This window comes from Bombyx mandarina, chromosome 11, assembly GCF_030267445.1.
Source record: "Bombyx mandarina strain Sakado chromosome 11, ASM3026744v2".
In the NCBI taxonomy this organism is placed as follows: Eukaryota; Metazoa; Arthropoda; class Insecta; order Lepidoptera; family Bombycidae; genus Bombyx; species Bombyx mandarina.
In genome coordinates, this window is record NC_143218.1 from 10,874,150 (window position 1) to 10,893,555 (window position 19,406).

General features: G+C 38.3%; 1 long non-coding RNA gene across 1 annotated transcript in view; it reads right to left on the minus strand.

The window, feature by feature from the left end:
• The window catches only part of LOC149502012 (uncharacterized), a 70,376-nt gene that overhangs the window by 19,355 nt on the left and 31,615 nt on the right, over window positions 1–19,406 (minus strand). Inside the window, exon 2 of the long non-coding RNA XR_016323778.1 lies at window positions 3,738–3,777. This is a non-coding gene — a long non-coding RNA (uncharacterized LOC149502012). The remainder of the gene's footprint in view (window positions 1–3,737; window positions 3,778–19,406) is intronic.

Genomic DNA, 19,406 nt, shown 5'->3' on the forward strand with positions numbered 1-19,406 from the left:
CCGACCTTGAGATGTGAGATCGAAATCTTTATTGTGTTGTATGACTACCCGATGGGTTGCTTACACGTGCGGTTTCACAATACGTACAACCATCAATAAAAATTAGTTTCTTTCGCATCTACATGTGTGTGCTCGGAAGGAACTTCGCTCGACGTCCGGCTGCCTTGGAAGCGAGAGGTGACGACGGCTGGTGCTAAGTGGTTACTGGAGCGCATAGACATCTACAGCGTAAATGCGCCACCCACCTTGAGATATAAGTTCTAAGGTCTCAGTATAGTTACAACGGCTGCCCCACCCTTCAAACCGAAACGCATTACTGCTTCACGGCAGAAATACGCAGGATGGTGGTACCTACCCGTGCGGACTTACAAGAGGTCCTACCACCAGTAAAAACTGCAGATACAACTACTCTGCCAAGAGTATCCGACTAGAAAGATTAATAATGATATGAGAATTGAAAAACTTTCAGTTCGGGTAAAAAATGAGTCTTTAACCTCACGTCTCAAGGTGGGCGGTGGCATTCACGTTTTGATAACAAAACTAAATAACCAGCATGTTTGCAGAATTTCGAGGGAGCTAGCGAAGGCTGCATTGTGATTTATTAAGATACTACACGCCGAAACAAGTTTACTTAAAAAGAGATCCATTTAGGAAACATACTAAGATCTAGAAATTGAAATGAGAGAAATAATAAAAGCTATGTTCACCTATACAACTTATTCCATCAACGAATAAAATCGATTATTAAACTCTAAATCGAGCTTAATAATCGATTTTATTCGTTAGATCTGTAATTATGAAAGATTGACGCGCATAAAATCTCTCCGGCTTAAGGAGATGGTCGTGTTATTCTCTGGTCTATAAACTGCCAGTCGACTTATAGATTCATTAGTACGCAAAATCTTAAGCCAAGGAAGAAGCAGTCGCATTTCTTATTATAGCGTGCAGTTAACATGATCCGGATAATGTCACTTACAATGATCAAAAAAGTACCCTGTGTGTTAATGTAGGTACCTTGTGAACTATATTTGTCCGAAATTTCATTCAATATGTTATGCCATTTTTGCGTGATTTACATTATTGGAAGTTTTTACGGGTGCTAATGTTCGCTTTTCAAAAAATTTGGACATAGAACAGATACTATTTTCTATGCACTTCAATTTGGTACCTACTAATACATACATAGATACAAGTGTAGGCGAATTGGATGAACAAAAACCTGTACCTCTGCTCCCTAGAATGTTTATTTATAAGATTTTCTTTCAAATTACCATAAGTCCCTTTTCCTTTTGTTATACTTTTGTTGTACCAGGCATTTAAAGTCGTCGTGGCCTAAAGGATAGGGCGTTCGGTGCATTCGTATGTAGCGATGCATCGGTGTTCGAATCCCGCTGGCGGGTACCAATTTTTCCAATGAAATACGTACTTAACAAAGGATGATTGATTTCCACGGTGAAGGAATAACATCGTGTAATAAAAATCAAACCCGCAAAATTACAATTTGCGTAATTACTGATGGTAGGACGTCTTGTGAGTCTGCACGGGTGGGTATCATCGCCCTGCCTATTTCTGCCGTGAAGCAATAATGGGTTTCGGTTTGAAGGGCTGGGCAGCCGTTGTGCTGTAAAAACTGAGACTTAGAACTCATGTCTCAAAGGGTGGCGGCATTTACCTTGTAGATGTCTATGGGCTCCCGCAACCACTTAACACCACCTCGTCCATAAATATATACCCTATACGCTTTTTCTGTATCCTTGATAACCTATATAGAAAATTCCATTATGAGTATTTAAGACGCGAAAGCGCAACATACAAACAAACATTCGTATTTATAATATAAAGTATCGATTTTATACTATATGATACTAGGTATATAGTATAGATTATGTTTGGATATGAACGGTTAGATACCTAATAAGTTTTATCGCTTCCACTTATTTAGTGTGGCTCCTAATCGTATTCCTTCCGGTGTGTTTAGTTATTTACTTACTATCGAAACAGCTACCTATAGATACCGAAATCTCTGTTCAATTGAATTTTATGTGCGATATCTATTCGAGTTGTTACACTTAAAACATTTATCGATAAGGGCGGTGACTTCTATCTAAGCGATACGACGATTCCAACCGGATGTGAGTCGGCGATCTAAGTCGTTTCGCTTCGGACTTATGTCGCGAGTTTAAGCTTTATGTCGCGGAGCTTATGTGTCAGTTTCCTTTGCTGCTGTGTCAACTTAAGTTCTGATTCATGAAAATACTTTCATTAGGATGTCGTTAGATCGGTGCACATCTTGATAATTTCACACGGAAATGTTTTACTTGCGCCAAATCTAAATTTTCTATAAGTTTTTTTTATTGTTTAGATGCGTGGACGAGCTCACAGCCCACCTGGTGTTAAGTGGTTGCGGGAGCTCATAGACATCTACAACGTAAATGCGCCACACACCTTGAGATATAAGTTCTAAAGGTCTCAAATATCGTTGCAACGGCTGCTCCACCCTTCAAACCGAAACGCATTACTGCTTCACGGCAGAAATAGGCAGGGTGGTGGTACATACCCGTGCGGACTCACAAGAGGTCTCATGTTACAGATGAAGTTGACAAACAATGACATTAAGTTAAATAATGAAAATTTGCTTTTACGGTGTAATATCGCGTGTTTTATTATCATTATGATATCATTTCCGACTTTACAGTTACAGTTATAGTTACAGTTTGCGTGGTCACGGGCGTCTGTCATCTACAGTCGGTGGAGATTCAACTGTAAAAGTAGTTTTAATTACGTCTAACACTCGCGAAAGCCGAAAAAAAATTAGTTAAATTTATATAAGTTCATTTGGTTACACCCCTTAAACAGATGTAATCATATAGATCCATTATTATGATTACATGTTTGCATAAGTAATCTTTGTAATTTATTTTTATGATTGAATGATTACTGGTGGGCCGGAGGCCTTTCCAGCTTCACCAGGACAGGTGGGCGAGCAAAGGCTCAACCAGGAGGGGTGGGATTTGCTAACAACCGCCCGAGTGCCTCCGAAGGGGACCTAACGACTCAAGAGCAATGGCTTCGCGAATGAATCTACTACCGGATCGGAATCGCGACCCACTGAGAATACCCGGCCAAAAAAAATCAGCGGGTTGATGCATGGGTTAGGTTGCACGTCGACCTTTTTGTCGAGTTCGACGAGTACGGTTACCGGGGTTCCTCAGCCTGCTCCTAGTGTTAGAGCTGAAGGTATCTAATGCAAGAGTTATTGGATGTGATGGATCTGTAAGGACGTGTCTAGGGCGACGACGGTGACTTGCTCCTGCGTGATCAGGATTCGGGGAGTAGTCAGCGGCGGCAACGATAAGGGGATTATCATGACGCAATCTTTGTTAAGACCATTTGGGCATTTGAACGTTAGAAATTCAATCTCGGCCCTTATTGAAAATCTCATTTGTGTAGGCGAAAGGTGTTGAGTTTTTTTTTTACAACGTACCACACAATACGGGTGTAATCGTGTCGTGTTGGTTTATACCCATCGCATTTATCGGCGACCTATATTTGGGCGGGCACAATTGCGGAACAGCGTACATTAGGGAACGCATCGATTAATTGTATCGCAATGTGTCGGCGACTATAAAAATTTTAACGAAAATTTGGTATAAAAAGGGAAGGGAAATAAGCGAAGTACGCAAGCAGGGAATAATGAGTATAATTCGTATGAGAACGTTGACATTATTAAAACTTACCGCTGACGATTTTCGCGACTGCACATATTCTATGTAATATCTGAAACAAAAACAATTCCAGTCAGTCATTTTATTATGAGACACGATTTTACCTAAGACTTTACGTCACTGCAGACAGTGGGCTCCTAATAAGTAAGTAGAGACCTTGGACGTTACAGACGAGTGCAAATAAACGATGCGACCGAAAGTTTTATTTGAAAAGTGTCGAAGGATAAGTGTGGTTGTGGTTGCGGGGCGCGGGCGGCGTCGCGCGGCGTGTTTATCGAGGCTGGGCCCCCGGTCGGTGCTCCAGAAACCGCGCAAGCGGGGCGCCAGGCAGACAGTTTGCAATTAATCGATTACAATAATTGAATTACGTGGTGACGTAGCGACAGCTGCGCAAGCGTCGCGTGTGCGCAGGTGTCGCGAGCGTGACGCGCTCTCAGAGAAAATCAAAGGAAAACCCACGCGCTCGTCTCGGGCCGACATCGACACGTTTTCATTTGCAAAATATTGGTGTTACCACCTGTAATCCGGTTATAATAATGTACCGGCCGCCCGCCACCGCGCCGAGTTTGTTAAACTTTTTAACGAACATGACGTGAATTGTAAGCAAATTATATCGGTGACATTGAATTTTCGGAACTAGGTATCTGGGTTGTATTGAAATACCTAATCAGAGACGCGGTTTATGTGTAACGGTTTTGTTTAGAAATGAATTTATTACCCTTAAAAAAATAAAATACTCGTAGACGGCTGCCAAAATATTTAGTCCGCACAATTGCCGTTTGGTGAGCGGCTTAAAACATTATAGACCTTATTGCGTTTCGATAAGGTTCTCAACTCTTGGAAGGTATTCGGTCTAGTTTTGGTAAAATAAAAATTCAAAGCTAACGTACAGAATTACAGTAGATTGAAGAGTATAAAATGAGGTATAAAACAAAAATAACATTAAACTCGACATCATTAGCGGTTTTAATGAAAATAATGAAAGCATTCATTTTGATGAATCCACATTTAGATTTTTATTAATTCTTCGGCTACCGATTGCAAAAATTTTACATTTCTCATTTAAATTAAATTAAACTTAGAACGATATGTGCGCAAACCAAACCAGATTATATTCGAGACGGCAACAAAATTTTTGTACTGAATTCTATTAGGAAACAATTTCCGATGGACCCAATTAATGTCCGCATATCGATTGTTACCAAACGCCGCATTTACGTATTTTTTTTATCGTATTAATTACATTTGAATTCAACATTTGAATTTGTATCATCAGAGCGTCACTTTCAAGGATCTTTTTTTTAAAACTAAATCTTGCTTCTAAGAGCAACGTCTTTTTAGCTACAAGTAGGAAAGAGTTTAGAAGAACTAAACAGTTACTTTTCATTTATTTATTATTATTATTCAACCATAGACTAAATCTAGAAAAGATTTGCAACTACATGACATTGTTTTCACGAATAACTCCCACAGATAAGTGATATATTACTGCATTATAAAATCAAATTCGCTAAAATAAATTTGTAAAACTATTTATTATACTCGAGTTGATCGTGTATTAGTATAATCTATGGTCGGGTGGCTATTTCTGTCGTGAAACAAACATGGGATTAGTTTTCAAGAGATAGAATAACCGTTTGTTATGGAACTTTGAACCCGTGCCTCAAGATGGCGCTCACGTTCTTATGACCCTGAGTTTAAATCAATGAAAGCGATATTTCACACTTACTATCAATTAGATATAGGTAATATTTCATAAATGGAGCTATGATGAATATACTGGACACATGATACGATGTTAGTCTCTTCGGCTATTAATCAGAATGGATCAGATTTTATCCTGACTGAGGTACTGAAGATTACACATTTGACAAGCAACAACCTCAGGCTACAATTTTAACTCCAAGAATCGACCCCGCGCGGTCTGATAGTCTAATCTGTCCTTAAAACCAAAGCGACAGCCAGACCCACTAATACCTCAGCGCCTTCAAGCTACAATTTTAACTACAAGAATCGACCCCCGCGCGGTCTTATATTCTGGGTTGTCCTTAAAACCAAAGTGACAGCCAGACCCACTACTTCCTCATCACCTGTCCTTTTCTGTCGCTTTGTAATTTAGTATTTGAAATTAATCAGAATGGATCAGATTGTATCCTAACTCTTCGAGGTACCTACTAAAGATTACACATTTGTCAAGCAACAACCTCAAGTTAAAATTTTAACTCCAAGAATCGACCCCCGCGCGGTCTTATAGTCTGACCTGTCCTTAAAACCAAAGCGACAGCCAGACCCACTACTACCTCAGCACCTGTCTTTTTCTGTCGCGTTGTAATTTAGGATTTGAAAGACGAAATAGCTTCATCTCTAGGTTTAAAAAGCTTTGGATTTTACTTTTTAAACATTTCCCTTATGGCACAGGACCATTGGTATATTAAAAGTGGAGCGCTAGTATAGTGATCCGCTATAAACTCTTGTTGCGAGGAGGTGGTCACGACCCTCAGTATTGAGAAAACCGAAGGAGGAGAGTAGTTTCAATATACATACACGGTATCTCATACCCGACCCAGGAGACGGGGCAACGTAAAGGCGTTATCGCCCGAAACTTGTCTTAATGGACCCCCGGATCCTATTGCAGTACCGGTCACCGTCCTCGCCTGTCCGATCCAGTGGTATTCTGCGAAGTACTGCTCTTGCTAGGGCCAGTGTTAACAACACCTCCGGTTTGAGTCCCGAGAGCTAACCTAGATGCTATGGAAAGGCTGAAATAGCCTCTCAATTCTATCAGCATAGGTAGGAAAATACAGAAAAAAATAGGTGCTTTTAGGCTGTTTAAGACCGGGGACCGTACTCGTCGTAGCTCGAGGATTAAAGCGTTCGGGTGATCTAACTCATAGACACAACCCGCTGAGCTCCTCGTCGATTGTTCTCAGAGGATCGCGATTCCGATCCGTTGATAGGTTATACGAAGAACTGCTCTTGCTAGGGCTAGTCTTAACAAACTTTTTAGCAGGCCTTTTAAGGATAGATTTTCATTTGGGTCATTGTCTAGGTGCTTTTTTTTATTGCTTAGTTGTGTGGACGAGCTCACAGCGCACCTGGTATTAAGTGGTTACTGGAGCCCATAGACATCTACAACGTAAACGTGCCACCCACCTTGAGATATAGGTTCTAAGGTCTCAGTATAGTTACAACGGCTGCTCCATCTTTCAAACCGAAATGCATTACTGCTTCACGGTAGAAACATGAACCATGTTGTCCATTTTTCATCGAAAGTTACAATGCAGTTGAAAATCGCTACCTTTCTGTGACTGTTAACGCAACGCAAGGCATACCTTAAAGCGTTGGTCGTGCGTTTTTAACTTGCCAATTTGATGCAAATGGACCAATATTGTTTTGATGCGAGCGTTGAAAGCAGCTGCTGACTCAGCGGTAGATTGAGTATCGTTAGCTTCCACTATAGCCATTAATTCATCGGTGTTAGCTTTAGTTTTCGGGCAACTAAGGGGTTCATTTTTTAGATCAAAGTTTCCATGTCGGAAGCGCTCAAACCAAAAAATAGTCTTAATGTTGTGAGTCGTTTGCGCGGCATTACTACCGCGACGGAACTCGTATTCCATAGTTACTGCTATTTTCATCGTGTCCGTAATAATGAAAAAGATACAAATGTAGTGAAAACAAAACACTAATCATTAAATAAAAGACTAATATTAAAATAGAATACCATATTTTTTAAATGCATATTAATTTGAATTTATTGCCAGACATACATAAATTACGTTTGAAATGGCCAGTACTGCACAACGGCAACTTCTTAAGCAAAGATTTTATTATTCACGGGTAAAATTTTTGATCTTAATACTTTGTATAGCGGTTGAATCGCGGCTGACGTCATTGTACAAAACAGCGCGGGCTATTAAACGCTTACGTTTTCATATTTAATTAATTTCGTCTTCGCTTATGTTGGGATGTATAAAATATTGGCATACTAAACGAATTGCTAGGCAGCGGCTTGGCTCTGCCTCTGGCATTGCTGACGTCCATGAGCGACGTGACCACTTCCCATCAGGTGGGCCGTATGCTCGTCTGCCTACAAAGGCAATAAAAATTTAAAAAAATGCAGCATTGCAATTATTGGGCAGAAGAAATTCTTGTGTTTTCTATGATTTTAGAGAGTCGCAAAAATAATTAAAACTACTTTTTTTATTTCTTGCTTAGATGGGTGGACGAGCTCACAGCCCACCTCGTGTTAAGTGGTTACTGGAACCCATAGACATCTACAACGTAAATGCGCCACCCACCTTGAGATATAAGTTCTAAGGTCTTAGTGACTATGTACTGCCCCACCCTTCAAACCGAAACGCATTAATGCTTCACGGCAGAAATAGGCAGAGTGGTGGTACCTACCCGTGCGGACTCCCAAGAGGTCCTACCACCAGTGATTACGCAAATTATAATTTTGCGGGTTTGATTTTTATTACACGATGTTATTTATTCCTTCACCGTGGAAGTCAATCGTGAACATTTGTTAAGTACGTATTTCATTAGAAAAATTGGTACCCGCCTGCGCGATTCGAACACCGGTGCATCGCTTCATACAAATGCACCGGACGTCTTATCCTTTAGGCCACGACGACTTTTGTAAATGCGCCACCCACCTTGAGATATAAGTTCTAAGGTCTTAGTAGGTATAGTTACAACAGCTGCCCCACCCTTCAAACCGAAACGCATTAATGCTTCACGGCAGAAATGGGCAGGGCGGTGGTACCAGTCAAAAACTTTATGGTTTAATTTCGCGTTTACTATTTTCGCGCCAGAAGAAATCATACCACTGAAGTTTCCATATATTAGTGGCCGTAATAATTCGAACACGACCACCCGCCTTGGGCAAGTGACGCCATGACCACACAGATTTATCTATCAAATACGCCAAAAAGCACGATTTGTTTAAAATCTTTCCCTATCACGACTTATTTTTTGCTAATTCATTTCGGTGCGCACGCTTAAGGGCGCCGTATCAGTTGTTTCTTTGATAACAGTCGTCGGGTCAACTTAAGGTCCAGATATCAACCAGTATTCGTAGCACATTGTTGCTAGCACGTTTATATTTGAAGCCGCACCTTTACCGGGATGGGACAGTCAGAGTTTTGGGAGACAATTTTATACCTTCGAATGTAGGTAATCCGGGAAAATTTAACGCTTTTAGAACGTAACTTTCACCATTTTCAAAAACCTCTTATTAACTGGAAGATCTTACTATCTTTTTTATTTTTTTATTGCTTAGATAGGTGGAAGAGCTCACAGCCCACCTGGTGTTAAGTGGTTACCGGAGCCCATAGATACCTACAACGTAAATGCGCAAATAAATAAATAAATGTAAATCTTATCTGCACACGTATCCAAGTACCGACGACAGAACAATAATTTGAGAGCTCTGGCAAACGAAACGCATTACTGCTTTGCGGCATAAATAGGCGGAGTGATGGTACCTATTCATGTGGGTTCATTGTGGTTTACTGGGCCCGGTTATTTAGCTACAGCTTGAAAGAGACAGTGTGTGCCTGGCATTGTTGATGTCCATCGGTGACGACCTTCTCATCCAATCAGGTGGACCAAGAATTGCTTTTCCGCCTATCTCATCGCCTATCTTAATAGTTTGTTTCCTAGATTCTGGTATTAGGATAATGAAACCCGCCGATTATGCCGCCGATTTTGATTTTGGTTTTTTTGTTGTTGCTATGTTGGTAACTATTGAAATCTTGTGTTTATTATAGAGGTCCGGAAATTTCGTCTATCCCTCTTTAAAGCAAACTTTAACACAATATGTCAGTTCTTTGATGTTTTTCAGATGCATATCGCATCGAGTAGGATCGCGCGCTAATATATATATATATTTTATTCCTTAGTTGGGTGGACGAGCTCACAGCCCACCTGGTGTTAAGTGGTTACTGGAGCCCATAGACATCCACAACGTAAATGCGCCACCCACCTTGAGATACAAGTTCTAAGGTCTCAAGTATAGTAAAGACGGCTGCCCCACCCTTCAAACCGAAACGCATTACTGCTTCACGGCAGAAATAGGCAGGGTGGTGGTACCCACCCGCGCGGACTCACAAGAGGTCCTACCACCAGTAAATACGAACTCAGTTTGTTTATATTTAGGGGTAGAATGCTATTTGGTTTAAGCAACATTTCGCTTGTTACGCGACACTTATCTTTGTAACTAAAGATGCGTTTTATTTGGTATCAGCATCAACAGTTCGAAGTTTTTTTTTAATTTAACTTCAATTAAGGTTACTCCATTCGAATAACTGAAGAAGTTTTTTGTGTTATGAGATATTTTCCAAATTTTAAACTTTAAATGGCTCTCCTGTAAAATTGCCAAAAAAAATTGCAAAAATATACGTTTTTTTTTTCTCAGGCATTAAATACATTTCTGTAGTTTTTTTTTATGTTATTTAAATCCTATAAATCGAAGTGCTATTAAATTAAATGATGACAGACAATAAACTCAATACATTTGATTGAGGAATACAATGCTTTAATAAAAAAAAACTTGTGGGAAATTTAAAAAGCCATCTAAGTGGGCGATAGTGCCTTGGATGACAAATAATAATATGAATGAAATAATACAAGGCATTTGTAGTGTCTGTTATAGCTTACACTGTGGTTTTTTTTGTCTCTTTCGATCGCATTTGCAATCGCACTTTGAGAGACAAGTGTTTTGTATCTATTCTTATTAATAATGCCGCGTGTATTTAATTATTTTGGCCTGAAGCAAAAAAACGATAAAATTCAAAAGTAGGTAGGTACGTACATAATATATTTTATATGGCAATAAAATATTTTATTGTTGTATTCTAAGATTTATCTGTACGAGAACAGACACAATTATTTTTATTTTCAATATTATGTTTTCGTTAAATTGTATTATTGCACTATATAACAGTATTCGTAAATGGCCGACGAATTTTTTTTTCTTTAAATACATAGGTACGTCCTTGAAAAATACTGAGTTGTATTTTTTTTATTGTTCGTTTATTAAGCGATTTCTCAATCACGTTTATTTCAATATATTAATATATATAAAAAAGTAAATTTAATAATATGAAAAAAAAAATACAAAAAAAACTCAAAGCGCTAATATTATTAAAAACGCTTTTATCAGAACACCGTAATACCTACCTAATTTTGTATGGAATCATAAAATATAAAATAATTTTTAAATTACAAACGTAAGGTTCGAGCCGCGAGGTGAGGCTGTGTGTGTGCGCGGTGCGTGTGTGCGGCGGCGCGCGGTAGGTATGGCGAGAGGCCGAGCGGGGGCGCGCACGCACACATCCACGCGCCGGCCAATCCCCGCGCGCCGCTCACGCACACACACACCGCGCTGCCCTCATCCATCTCGTACTTTTCTTGAGGAAAACTACGACATTTTGTGCACATTTAGGGCTCGGGTGCCCCCGCGCACCTCGTCCGCCCCCGTACACCCACCCCAGTATACCGCGACACGAACAAAACGCTCGGAAAAAATTCAAAAATGTTCGCAGCCCAGCCGAGACCCCGCCGACTTTAATGAATTTTCACGATTTTTCTTCTCGATCTTTCCACGGCTGTCATACATGTTCGTCTAGCTAACGAGGCCCGCTATCGAACGACAATAAATAGAATGAGAAAAAATTATTAATGTGCAAGCTATAGAGGTCGGAAGCTGCGCCTATATTTACGTACACCATTTAAACGGGGGATGTGGAAATTTAGAATTTTTATTTATTATTAAGCGAGAATGGTTTGTTTATTAATATTTTATAGTGCGAAAATTGTGATGTTTCGAGCAGGTAGGAGGAGAGAGCGCGGCGCGAGGGCCCGCCCAAGGCGCGGCGGGGCGGCGGACCCGACGTGCCCTCGCTCACCTACTCTTGCCCCAAAAAAATTAAAAACCCCCTCAACCTTTTACCCTCGACGTATAGGCGCAAACCCAAATATTAATATTGCGCAGAGAAAACGAAAATACTAGCAATAGTTTATCGAGGAAAATTTCTTAAAGTTTTTCGATCGCTATGCACCGCTGTTCTACACTTACGGTCGTATGCAAAAACGCTTGACGCCAAAACGACTCGAAATCGTTTCCAATATTTAATCTTTTAGTTTTAATCCGTTAAAAGGAATAATAAGATAAAAAGGATTCACTCTGGAAGGCCGCCTCTAGACCGCGCCAGGACGAGAACGATCCAAGCTCGCACACTTGAAAAGAAACGTGAAATTTTAGATTTAAAATTTACCCCGCGATGTCATTTAGTGGAATTGTTCTAAAAAGTTTATATTTAAAATTTAAATGGACAGAATTTTTGCGTAACTGCGCATAAACTTCGGGTCACGCCGCGAGATTTTGTATAACTTAGTATTAAATTTTATTTCAGTTAAATAAGTGGGCGCTTCAAAAATACCGGGAGAATAGTTTTTTTTGATTAAAACCTCTTTATGATCGTAAAATGTTTTTTTTTCGAATTTAACAAATATAAAAATATTTTTTTTATTGTATTATTGCTTATATTCATACCATTACATTTCTGTAAATTTATTAATGCATTAAAATTATATTATAATAATAAAATCGTTTAGTTGCTTGTTAAGAATTCACAATAAAAATTTAAGACAGGGAAACAATTACGATTAAAAAATGTATATGATTAGGCAACTATTGCAGAAAGATTTAAGAATATATTTTATCTATAAGCGGAAGAACATGCAGATATACGCACATATAAATATATACGTAGGTATATACCTACATTGATAAATAAACAAACCAATCCCACCAAAGATCATTCCGTTTTTGTAAATTTTGGTATTACACCCGAGGAGAACCAACAAACACGATTCTATGTTATTGTATATATATTCTATATTATACTTTTTTCGCGGTTTTTTTTACTGGCAATAGAAATAAGGTTTCGGCGCGTCAATTGTCACTAACAAAACCGATCACAGTTATTAGGGATTTTTTATAAATAAGGAACGCTATTACCGAAGGTGCTTAGATAGCTTAGAAAAATGTCTCCCGTATGTTTGGTAACATAAATGTGAACTAGCTCAGGGAAATCACGCCGCCGCCGTGCCTAAAAACTCAGAAACGTGAGGTTTTCGCGCCAAAACCTTAAAGCCTATATTCGAAAGCGTGAGACGTGACTTCTTCATGGTAGAAATACGAAAGATTGTAATAAACGCGTAAGTGTAAGATATAAAAACAATATAAATGCGATTCAAATTCATACTTAAAAATATATATATAAATACTGCTTTGTTTAGTTTCCATCAAATGTGTTTTTCTTTTGTTTCATACTTTATCAGTTGCCGTTGTGTTCGAGAAGTTTCTGGAGAAATCGACGTCCGCAACACGTTCTAGTTTAAAATGAACGGGATAATATAAAAAAAAAGATTGATTAAAAATGAATCTAGTGACATGTGCATTTTCGTGTACCTATCACGGCTTTGCTCGCTACTGCGTTACTTCTGAAGTAATAAGAATATTAAAGTCATCTTATCCGTTCTGTTGTAGGTAGGTAGGTACCTTGTAACATCGTGAAAAAATTATAATGTAAATTGAAAAATGTTTCGATTATCTTGAAGCGTAATCAGTTGCTATATACTATAATTCACGGCGCCATCACGTCCGAAATTTCCTTAATTGTATTAATTAAATATAATTTTCTCCAACAATTACCTTCGTATTTAGTGGAAAAAAAAAAATTTTTTTTATTGCAATTTCAAATACCTACACCCTGTTGAGGAAGTGAAGCGATAGGAAGCGTAGAAAACCTAAAAATGTTAAAGTTCGTGACCTTATTTTGATTTGTGTTACATTACGTGCAATGCAAAAAACGTTGGTTTATTAAGCAGCCATTAAACATCAAGTGCTGGTCACAATGAAGGCTCGTCGCAATTAATGGCATTGCCTCGCATCCAGCGGATTCCCAGGTCATCAAATCAAATCAAAATATATATTTTTTATTCAACATAAATGAAAGTACATGCTTGTTGAACGTCAAAAAGAACTACCGTCAATTCACAAAAACTAGCCTCCGTCCTGAGAAGAACTGGCAAGAAACTCAGCAGGCATCTCTTTGTATTTAAATAATAGATTTTTTATTTTTTATTTTAGATTATTTTTAAATATTCATTCTTTTTCGTTTCGATCATTCATTCATTCGATTAGATCTTGCATCGGGACGGATGGACCTCCCCACACTTGACCTATCAAGCAATGTACACCGTACTTAATTTACGATAGGTACATTTTTATAATATACTATTACTTAAGCTAGTTTTATCGTGAAAAAATTGCAAGCTGCAATCTGATATGATATATTAAGCTTTTGGAGTCAAGAAGATGTTATTTTTTAGATTATTAGAGGTGTATTAATGAGTGCGCACGGCTGCTTATCTATTGTTAATAGGTTTCGACTAATATAAAAATGTGCACACAAAAGGGCCACACGTCCTGAGAGTGAAAATTTAAAAACGAAATGTCTTCATTTAGAATCAATAAAAAGTTTACAACTCAAAATTAATGTAATTATTCACGGTTAGACCGAACAAGGGGATAAATACTTAATTAACATAAGGAAGGGGCTCTAGGGAAGGGTTGGAGCGGGCATTGACCCCGGCCTGAGGTTAGGAGTCGCGCGGACCCGACCGCAATAATCAAAGTTTATTTAGGCCAAATAATCGAGAAAAACCGATGTATCAAATGCACCGATATTACTTTAATTTATTAAAAATTTCAACATCTTTTCGTGGTTAGGTTTTAGGTGATAAAAATTAACAAACACCTTTTTTTTTGTTGCTTAGATGGGTGGACGAGCTCACAGCCCACCTGATGTTAAGTGGTTACTGGAGCCCATAGACATCTACAATGTAAATGCGCCACCCACCTTGAAATAAGTTCTAAGGTCTCAGTATAGTTACAACGTCTGCCCCAACCTTCAAACCGAAACGCATTACTGCTTCACGGCAGAAATAGGCAGGCTGGTGGTACCTACCCGCGCGGACTCACAAGAGGTCCTACCACCAGTAATACCTACATTAAAGGAAACCTTAAAATGTTCTGTAATTGTAACGAATTCTAATCATGTTTTATTATTATTATTAATAGTTTTCAAATAGATTCAAATCTAAGAGACAGCGAAACTAATATCCATAACAAAAGAAATGCACTGAAATAAAAACACAAAGTGACACAGAGCATTCAAATCTAGAACTACATTACATACTGGAAAATACATTTATGTATATAATTGAAATATTTATAGGAAGCGATTCTCTGCTGTGATGTACTGAATTTAATGAACAATATAGTGATATTGCTTTAACGCGAACGCCGCTTTTGTTTACCATCAAACAAGCTCTTTAAGAATTTAAAACAGTATACTAATACTATTTCTCTTCAGTATTTGCGTGACGTAGACAAAGTTAAGCTACTTTTAAGATTTGATTTCGCTTTCGACTATGAATATTTTGGGACCACGAAAACTTTAAAACAATCCAAACGTCAGAATTAATATAAGGACAATTAAAAAAAAAAACTGCCAGATTAAACCGCAAAAGCGGCTTAAATTATGACAGTGTGTAACTGCCTTAAAAAAAAAGTAGCGGTAAACAAGGGGTTAGTTTGTTAGCATCCTAGGAGTGGGTGCACAGGTCATCGACCTGCCACCCAACTAGAGCCCGCAGACCCCTATGACGACTATAGTCATCAGGCTTTTTAAAACTAAGGCTTCAAGCGATTGAACGTTTAAGCCAAATTAAAACACATTTGGACGCTAGATCATTAGTTTCTGTCAGCTTATCGGCCAATGACAGAACTCCATTTAATCTCCCAGGTCGGTAGGATGTGCTCGCGTGAATTATAGCGGATATATTTATATTGAGAGCACAAACCGCGCGCCGTTACGAACCAGTCTCGAAATGTCCTTTACAATCGTAAATCAATCGCTATAAAGCATATAATCGTGTGAAATTACGAACACCGAATGCTACCTGAGCGTAATAATGGAACAGATAAACCGACAGACAGAGCCGGGTCGAGTCGTAGCTTCTAACGAACGCTCTTCGTTAATTATGAGGCCTGTAATTAAGCAGCTTTTATTGCTGTCCTTGGAGAGCCCGAGGGAAGCGAAGGGCGGAAATAGAGTTTAGGCACACGTGTTCCGCATGCGACGATAACGACGTGTACTAACAAACGAACGGCCTACTTGCCGCGCTTTTGAACTACCCGCATCTTTAACACGCAAGCAATTAGGTTCAATTTTGTATTGACGAATCATTTAGCGGAATCGATTGCTTTGCGGCGATGAAATAGTTTAATTGATTGTGTATGGATATGTGAAGGCAAATGACACCGGTGTAGTTTGCCCGCGGATGGTTCCTAGTATCGTAAGTGCAAAGCACCAATTTGAGCAGCGCCAGTTACAACCGAACGCTGACGTATGTAGGTATATGTGAATTAACGTGACGCATTACACGTATCATGTTTTCCTTGATTCAATTTTGAAGTTCCATTAGAAACATCGGTTTAATATACGTACTGGATCAATTAAATACGGGACCATGGAATTCTTACTGGTGGTAGGACCTCTTGTGAGTCCGCGCGGGTAGGTACCACCGCCCTGCCTATTTCTGCCGTGAAGCAGTAATGCGTTTCGGTTTGAAGGGTGGGGCAGCCGTTGTAACTAAACTTGAGACCTTAGAACTTATATCTCAAGGTGGGTGCGCATTTACGTCGTAGATGTCTATGGCTCCAGTAACCACTTAACACCAGGTGGGCTGTGAGCTCTTCCATCCATCTAAGCAATAAAAAAAAATCTTAAATAACTATACTTACGTACCTAGCTATTGTCTAAAGTAATTTCAGGTGTATTTTATACGTTTTAATTCATTTTATTGACACATGTAAGGAATAACATTGCAAAACATATAGTAGATAAAACTTAGTTACAATGTTGTTAATTGCATCTGTCGTTATGACGTTTTCGTTCTGAATATAGATTCTACATACTGAATTAAGTTTGGACTAGAGGTCCCGCAGTAGTCGAAATTCGACTATAATTAATTGGAATTGTAAGTTTGTACACTATTATGATTGAATTTTATACTTCTATAATCACAAATTTTGCCAAGATTACACTATAAAAAATATTAACAAAGACAAACAATATTTAATCTATTCTCAATTTGACAACAGACGTCAAGAACAAAAGCTTAACAATAAATAGGGACTTTTTGGCGGGAACGCGAGGAGTGAAGTTGTGTGATTTGTTTTATTTTGTCTATTTAGTGTTTCTTCAGGTTTAAATGTGTAATAACGGTGGTTTATTAACTGTTTAATATCTGTGACAGTGCACAAATGTGGGAAAATGAAACAAAGCCGCTGGACGTAACTTCTCGGGATCCTCCAAAAAGTCCACTGAAAAAATCTCAGTAAATGACCACCATTTTACTGAGATTATATTTCATCCCATATCATCTCAATTCATTTCATTTAATTTCATCCCAGTTGATTGATGTCTCAAATTAATCATCTTCATTTCGTTTCACTTCATATTATCATTTTGCATAAAAGTATCCCATATTATATCATTTCATCTCATTTCAATTCATATCATGTCATGTTTCATATTATTAATCAACTTCATTTCATTTCATAGTATCATATTTCATAAATATATATATAAAAGATTAGGCTGTATGGTACGACACCTTTGCCTTTCCATTTGGATAAATAAAACTACTACTACTACAATAAATAGTATGCATGCGTGTGTGCGTCGAATACATGGTATGTAGTGTGTAATGTTTTCTTTATTGATTTAATGTATCTTTTATGCATTATTAAAAAAAAAATATTTGCATTGTGCACTTCTCTATATTCTCTATAAGTGTGGGAAATTTCATACTCCTCCGTCCGCGCAATTTTCGTAAAAAGGGATACAAAGTTTTTGCTTCACGTATTAATATATAGATATTAAGTTTGGATAATATGTAAGATAGTTCAGTACGAAAATGTCCATATCTGGTTAATAAATCATACGAATTTATTTGCAACTAAATGAATATCGAATCTTCATCGCCCGAGATAATGTTTAAATACTTTGATATTTACATAGAGCTATCTTATACCTATCAGCAGATTACGTTTGTGACGTTAATAAACATATTTTATCGTGACCATTGATATCGGTTTTGTCATTTGAATTGTTTCACAATCGCAGGCCGAGAATGAAAAATGAACAGGGGGTTAAGAAATCTGTAAATTTGAGTTACGAGTCCTTAGATCGCAATTAAATTATTTTTACGGTTTAAACGTGAATAATAGCAAACACTATTAAAAATAATAATAATTATTATGTGGAAATAACACGAAAATTTATAAAATTATATAATTATATCGCCGTAGCTATTACGATAGCTTAAACGATGTTTTCTTAGAGAAAACTTTTTTTTTTTTTTTTTTTTTTTTTTATTGCTTAGATGGGTGGACGAGCTCACAGCCCACCTGATGTTAAGTGGTTACTGGAGCCCATAGACATCTACAACGTAGACGCGCCACCCACCTTGAGATACAAGTTCTAAAGTCTCAGTATAGTTACAACGGCTACCCCACCCTTCAAACCGAAACGCATTACTGCTTCACGGCAGAAATAAGCAGGGCGGTGGTACCTATCCGCGCGGACTCACAAGAGGTCCTACCACCAGTAATTACGCAAATTATAATTTTGCGGGTTTGATTTTTATTACACGATGTTATTCCTTCACCGTGGAAGTCAATCGTGAACATTTGTTGAGTACATATTTCATTAGAAAAATTGGTACCCGCCTGCGGGATTCGAACACCGGTGCATCGCTTCAACACGAATGCACCGGACGTCTTATCCTTTAGGCCACGACGACTAACTTGCAAGTTTGTTTGCTACTTACAAGTAAATTCTTATTTTTGTGTCCGATTTTCGACATCCTTTCCCATCAATAATTCTATATAACATAACATGTACAATCATTACAATATATGTACTTGTGTTTCAAAATTTCACAACAAGAATACAAGTGAGACAGATGAAATATGCGACAATAGAGAATTTTTCATCAGAAAACAGGGATGGTCTATCCTAGAAGTGTTTATCGTAAATGCATAGACCACATAATCAAAGTTAAGTCCTCCGTGTCGTTCGGAGGACTTGAATACAGATGCGACTGATAAAGCACATGATTATCATACGAAACACTTTTTTTTATGATTGGAGTATCTCTTGTGGCCCGGACTCCTTTCCAGTTTCACCAGGACAGGTGGACGAGCAAAGGGAGGGAAATAACGAATGTTGAAGTTGAAACTCTAAAGGAATTCGGAATTCGACACATTTTTGTTCTCCCTATAGAAACAAATCAGTCAAAGAAGCTTCACCGGATGATTAGGCGAAGCTCATGGGGGCTCAGCATGAGAGAACAGCTAAAATGCAAGAACAGAAGCAAGAACAGTGGTTTGCTGAATCTACCACCGAATCGAAATAGCGACCCACAACAGAGTATACTTGAAATATATATTTGCTCAGAAGATATACAAGTCAATTCAATTTGGAAGAAGACCACAGATATGAACCGAGGAAATGTTCCTTAGACAAAATACCCAGC